Below are 6,418 nucleotides of genomic sequence, written 5' to 3' on the forward strand. Positions count from 1 at the left end.
TACTGCTGGACTGGTTATTTATACTGCTGACTGGTTATTTATACTGCTGGACTGGTTATTTATACTGCTGACTGGTTATTTATACTGCTGACTGGTTATTTATGCTGGTTATTTATACTGCTGAATGGTTATTTATACTGCTGGACTGGTTATTTATACTGCTGGACTGGTTAGTTATACTGCCGAGTGTTGTTGCTGGACTGGTTAGTTATACTGCCGAGTGTTGCTGGACTGGTTATTTATACTGCTGGACTGGTTAGTTATACTGCCGAGTGTTGCTGGACTGGGTATTTATACTGCTGACTGGTTATTTATACTGCTGGACTGGTTATTTGTACTGCTGACTGGTTATTTATACTGCTGGACTGGTTATTTATTGCTGGACTGGTTATTTATACTGCTGACTGGTTATTTATACTGCTGAATGGTTATTTATACTGCTGACTGGTTATTTATAGTGTTGCTGGACTGGTTATTTATACTGCTGGACTGGTTAGTTATACTGCCGAGTGTTGCTGGACTGGTTAGTTATACTGCCGAGTGTTGCTGGACTGGTTATTTATACTGCTGGACTGGTTATTTATACTGCTGACTGGTTATTTATATTGCTGGACTGGTTATTTGTACTGCTGACTGGTTATTTATACTGCTGGACTGGTTATTTATACTGCTGACTGGTTATTTATACTGCTGACTGGTTATTTATACTGCTGGACTGGTTAGTTATACTGCCGAGTGTTGCTGGACTGGTTATTTATACTGCTGGACTGGTTAGTTATACTGCCGAGTGTTGCTGGACTGGTTATTTATACTGCTGGACTGGTTATTTGTACTGCTGACTGGTTATTTATACTGCCGAGTGTTGCTGTACTGGTTATTTGTACTGCCGAGTGTTGCTGGACTGGTTATTTATACTGCTGACTGGTTATTTATACTGCCGAGTGTTGCTGGACTGGTTATTTATACTGCTGAGTGTTGCTGGTCTGGTTAGGTATACTTCTGGGTGTTGCTGGACTGGTTATTTATACTGCTGAACTGGTTATTTATACTGCTGAACTGGTTATTTATATTGCTGGACTGGTTATTTATACTGCTGACTGGTTATACTGCTGGACTGGTTATTTATACTGCTGACTGGTTATTTATACTGCTGGACTGGTTATTTATACTGCTGACTGGTTATTTATACTGCTGACTGGTTATTTATACTGCTGGACTGGTTATTTATACTGCTGGACTGGTTAGTTATACTGCCGAGTGTTGCTGGACTGGTTAGTTATACTGCCGAGTGTTGCTGGACTGGTTATTTATACTGCTGGACTGGTTAGTTATACTGCCGAGTGTTGCTGGACTGGGTATTTATACTGCTGGACTGGTTATTTATACTGCTGACTGGTTATTTATACTGCTGGACTGGTTATTTGTACTGCTGACTGGTTATTTATACTGCCGAGTGTTGCTGGACTGGTTATTTATACTGCTGACTGGTTATTTATACTGCTGACTGGTTATTTATACTGCCGAGTGTTGCTGGACTGGTTATTTATACTGCTGGACTGGTTAGTTATACTGCCGAGTGTTGCTGGACTGGTTAGTTATACTGCCGAGTGTTGCTGGACTGGTTATTTATACTGCTGGACTGGTTAGTTATACTGCTGAGTGTTGCTGGACTGGTTATTTATACTGCTGGACTGGTTATTTATACTGCTGACTGGTTATTTATACTGCTGGACTGGTTATTTATACTGCTGACTGGTTATTTATACTGCTGGACTGGTTATTTATACTGCTGACTGGTTATTTATATTGCTGGACTGGTTATTTGTACTGCTGACTGGTTATTTATACTGCTGGACTGGTTATTTATACTGCTGACTGGTTATTTATACTGCTGGACTGGTTAGTTATACTGCCGAGTGTTGCTGGACTGGTTAGTTATACTGCCGAGTGTTGCTGGACTGGTTAGTTATACTGCCGAGTGTTGCTGGACTGGTTATTTATACTGCTGGACTGGTTAGTTATACTGCCGAGTGTTGCTGGACTGGTTATTTATACTGCTGGACTGGTTATTTGTACTGCTGACTGGTTATTTATACTGCCGAGTGTTGCTGTACTGGTTATTTGTACTGCCGAGTGTTGCTGGACTGGTTATTTATACTGCTGAGTGTTGCTGGTCTGGTTAGGTATACTTCTGGGTGTTGCTGGACTTGTTATTTATACTGCCAAGTGTTGCTGGACTGGTTATTTATACTGCCAAGTGTTGCTGGACTGGTTATTTATACTGCTGAGTGTTGCTGGTCTGGTTGACTGAAGTCACTCCTTTGATCCATATACCGAACTGACTCGGCTCCCTTGGCTGAGTGTTTTAAGCCTGCATCTTAAATGGCACCCGATTCCTCCACATAGTGCCTTTACTGGTCAAACATGGTGTAGCAGGTGCACTATATATGATATGGAAAGGAGACAGACAGACAGGTTTGTTGGCCTGCTCAGTGCGTAGAAGTAGTAGTAGGCCTGCTTAGTAGTGGTGGTAGTAGTAGTAGTACTAGGCCTGCTTAGTAGTAGTAGTAGTAGTAGTAGGCCTGCTTAGTAGTAGTCGTAGTAGTAGTAGTAGTAGTAGGCCTGCTTAGTAGTAGTAGTAGTAGTAGTAGTACTAGGCCTGCTTAGTAGTAGTAGTAGTAGGCCTGCTTAGTAGTAGTAGTAGTAGTCGTAGTAGTGGTAGTAGTAGTAGTAGTAGGCCTGCTTAGTAGTGGTGGTAGTAGTAGTAGTACTAGGCCTGCTTAGTAGTAGTAGTAGTAGTAGTAGGCCTGCTTAGTAGTAGTCGTAGTAGTAGTAGTAGGCCTGCTTAGTAGTGGTGGTAGTAGTAGTAGTAGTACTAGGCCTGCTTAGTAGTAGTAGTAGTAGTAGTAGTAGGCCTGCTTAGTAGTAGTCATAGTAGTAGTAGTAGTAGTACTAGGCCTGCTTAGTAGTAGTAGTACTAGGCCTGCTTAGTAGTAGTAGTAGTAGGCCTGCTTAGTAGTAGTAGTAGTAGTAGTCGTGGTAGTAGTAGTAGTAGTAGGCCTGCTTAGTAGTGGTGGTAGTAGTAGTAGTAGTAGGCCTGCTTAGTAGTGGTGGTAGTAGTAGTACTAGGCCTGCTTAGTAGTAGTAGTAGTAGTAGGAGTAGTAGTAGGCCTGCTTAGTAGTAGTAGTCGTAGTAGTGGTAGTAGTAGTAGTAGTACTAGGCCTGCTTAGTAGTCGTAGTAGTGGTAGTAGCTCTGTGAGTGCTGCTCTGTCTAAGCAGCTTAGACGAAGGCCTAATGGCCCCCTATATTTCTCCATACAGTCCCCTAATAGAGTGTCATTTGAGAAGCAGCCGGTGACTTCTAAAAGTCTCAGATCAGTTGAAGGTAGACCAGATGTTTGTGTTGTGGCAGACAGATGAGGTTTGCTGCTGCGGCGTAGTGCTCTGAGTCAGTGATGCTCTGTCTCAGTGCAGTGGGCGTAGGCGCAGAGGAAGTAGCTGCACATTACTGCAGCAACGAACAGCTCCGCCTAGTGGTGTGTTTGGGAAAGGGCACCTCAAACAGCTAGGACATGGTCAGACAGAAAACATTTTTTATTTGACTAGGCAAGTCGGTTAAGAACAAATTCTTATTTACAATGACAGCCTACCGGGAAACAGTGGGTTTACGACCTTGTTCAGGGGCAGAATGACAGATTTTGTTTTACCTTGTCAGCTCAGGGATTCGATCCCGCAACCTTTCGCACTAACCACTAGGCTACCTGCCACCTCAACATGTTAAGAAACCTTCAGAATCAGATTATATAGAACAGACCGGCCTCTCTGACATGTAGCGAAGGGATCATGGTAGCTCTATTCATGACATATCAAACTGCTACAATTCCGTATTTGTGTATATTTATTTAACCAGGCAAGACAGTTAAGAACAAATTCTTACTTTCAATGACGGTCTAGGAACAGTGGGTTAACTGCCTTGTTCAGGGGCAGAATGACAGATTTTCACATTGTCAGCTCAGGGATTCAATCTTGCAACCTTTCGGTTACCAGTCCAACGCTCTAACCACTAGGCTACCTGCCTCTAACCACTAGGCTACCCTGCCTCTAACCACTAGGCTACCTGCCTCTAGGCTACCCTGCCTCTAACCACTAGGCTACCTGCCTCTAACCACTAGGCTACCTGCCTCTAACCACTAGGCTACCTGCCTCTAACCACTAGGCTACCTGCCTCTAACCACTAGGCTACCCTGCCTCTAACCACTAGGCTACCTGCCTCTAACCACTAGGCTACCCTGCCTCTAACCACTAGGCTACCTGCCTCTAACCACTAGGCTACCTGCCTCTAACCACTAGGCTAACCTGCCTCCAACCACTAGGCTACCTGCCTCTAACCACTAGGCTACCCTGCCTCTAACCACTAGGCTACCTGCCTCTAACCACTAGGCTACCCTGCCTCTAACCACTAGGCTACCTGCCTCTAACCACTAGGCTACCTGCCTCTAACCAATAGGCTACCTGCCTCTAACCACTAGGCTACCCTGCCTCTAACCACTAGGCTACCTGCCTCTACACTAGGCTACCTGCCTCTAACCACTAGGCTACCTGCCTCTAACCACTAGGCTACCTGCCTCTAACCACTAGGCTACCTGCCTCTAACCACTAGGCTACCTGCCTCTAACCACTAGGCTATCCTGCCTCTAACCACTAGGCTACCTGTCTCTAACCACTAGGCTACCTGCCTCTAACCACTAGGCTACCTGCCTCTAACCACTATAACCACTAGGCTACCTGCCTCTAACCACTAGGCTACCCTGCCTCTAACCACTAGGCTACCTGCCTCTAACCACTAGGCTACCTGCTCGCTCTAATGCTTTGGATAGAATTCAAATAACTGTGATTCTAGGAACTGTTATGCTCCAATCAAAGAGTGGGTGTCATGACGCCCTTCCTGTTTGGCGATCCAACCACAGGTCTTTAGATGGCGTGGAGGCCATAGAGGAAATTGTTGAACCACAAGTTAGATGTTTATTCTTTGGATCTTGAAGGATAAGTGGTACATTTAGGAAAAAAGAAACTCAACCAAAATAAATGTAATGGATCTTATGCCAATATTCTGGTCAACTGACCGAAATGGAGACCGAAGTGTTTGGTGTTTTGGTAACCAGACCAACAGGACAAAATGTAGGAAATGTAACAACAGAAGTGCCAAAGTGTATGTTTAGCTCACATGATGTTGTTTGTCAAATAAAATAACCCCAGGCATGCTGTGAAACTGTAGAAGATAATATTTTCAAGAGCAGATGGAATGTGTTGAGTTCCCCTGTTGTTACTGTGTTCCAGCTCACAGAAAGGGTGAGGGCCACATGCTTCTGTGTGAGCTGTGACATAGTTAAGAGAGTTTGCTCTGTCTCTGTGGGAATAGTGTCGGTATGTTTTCAGAATCCCAGAAGCATCATCATACTTGTTGCCAAGTTATTATTTTGTATTCGTTCAGAAAATTGCACTTGTTACTGACTCTAAACCCTCCTTCCTCTTCCCTGCTCTCCTCTCTTCCCTGCTCTCCTCTCTTCCCTGCTCTCCTCTCTCCCCTGCTCTCCTCTCTCCCCTGCTCTCCTCTCTCCCCTGCTCTCCTCTCAATGTAGTTCTACTTCCAGGCAGGGTGGTGGCGCTGCGTCGTGTACAACCCAGGGCAAGGCCGGGACCGCCCATAAGATCTGTCTGGTGTGTTCAGATGAGGCGTCCGGCTGTCACTACGGGGTGCTCACCTGCGGAAGCTGCAAGGTGTTCTTCAAGAGAGCCGTGGAAGGTACGGTGGCAAGGGGTGAGATGGTAGGACAATTGCTATGGTCTGGTCCCAGATCTGTTTTTACTATCTTGCAAGTCGGCAGAAACGGATCTGGGACTGGGCTACCACTGATGATGTGTGGTATATTTATCATGATATTTTACTGTGGTACTGTGGCAAGGAGTGTGACACCTTGTACTGAGGCGGCATGGAATGATGTTTGGTTTACAGTAGATACTGGCAAGGTAGGATGGCAAGAGAGATGAGATGGTGGAATGATGTTTGGACAGTAGATACCAAGGTAGGATGTACTGTGGCAGCATGGAATGATGTTTGGTTTACAGTAGATACTGGCAAGGTAGGATGGCAAGGAGTGAGATGGTAAGACACCTTGTACTGTGGCAGCATGGAATGATGTTTGGTTTACAGTAGATACTGGCAAGGTAGGATGGCAAGGAGTGAGATGGTAAGACACCTTGTACTGTGGCGGCATGGAATGATGTTTGGTTTACGGTAGATACTGGCAAGGTAGGATGGCAAGGGGTGAGATGGTAAGACACCTTGTACTGTGGCGGCATGGAATGATGTTTGGTTTACGGTAGATACTGGCAAGGAGTGAGATGGTAGAACAACTG

This window comes from Oncorhynchus nerka, linkage group LG5 (genome assembly GCF_034236695.1).
Source record: "Oncorhynchus nerka isolate Pitt River linkage group LG5, Oner_Uvic_2.0, whole genome shotgun sequence".
Classification (NCBI taxonomy): Eukaryota; Metazoa; Chordata; class Actinopteri; order Salmoniformes; family Salmonidae; genus Oncorhynchus; species Oncorhynchus nerka.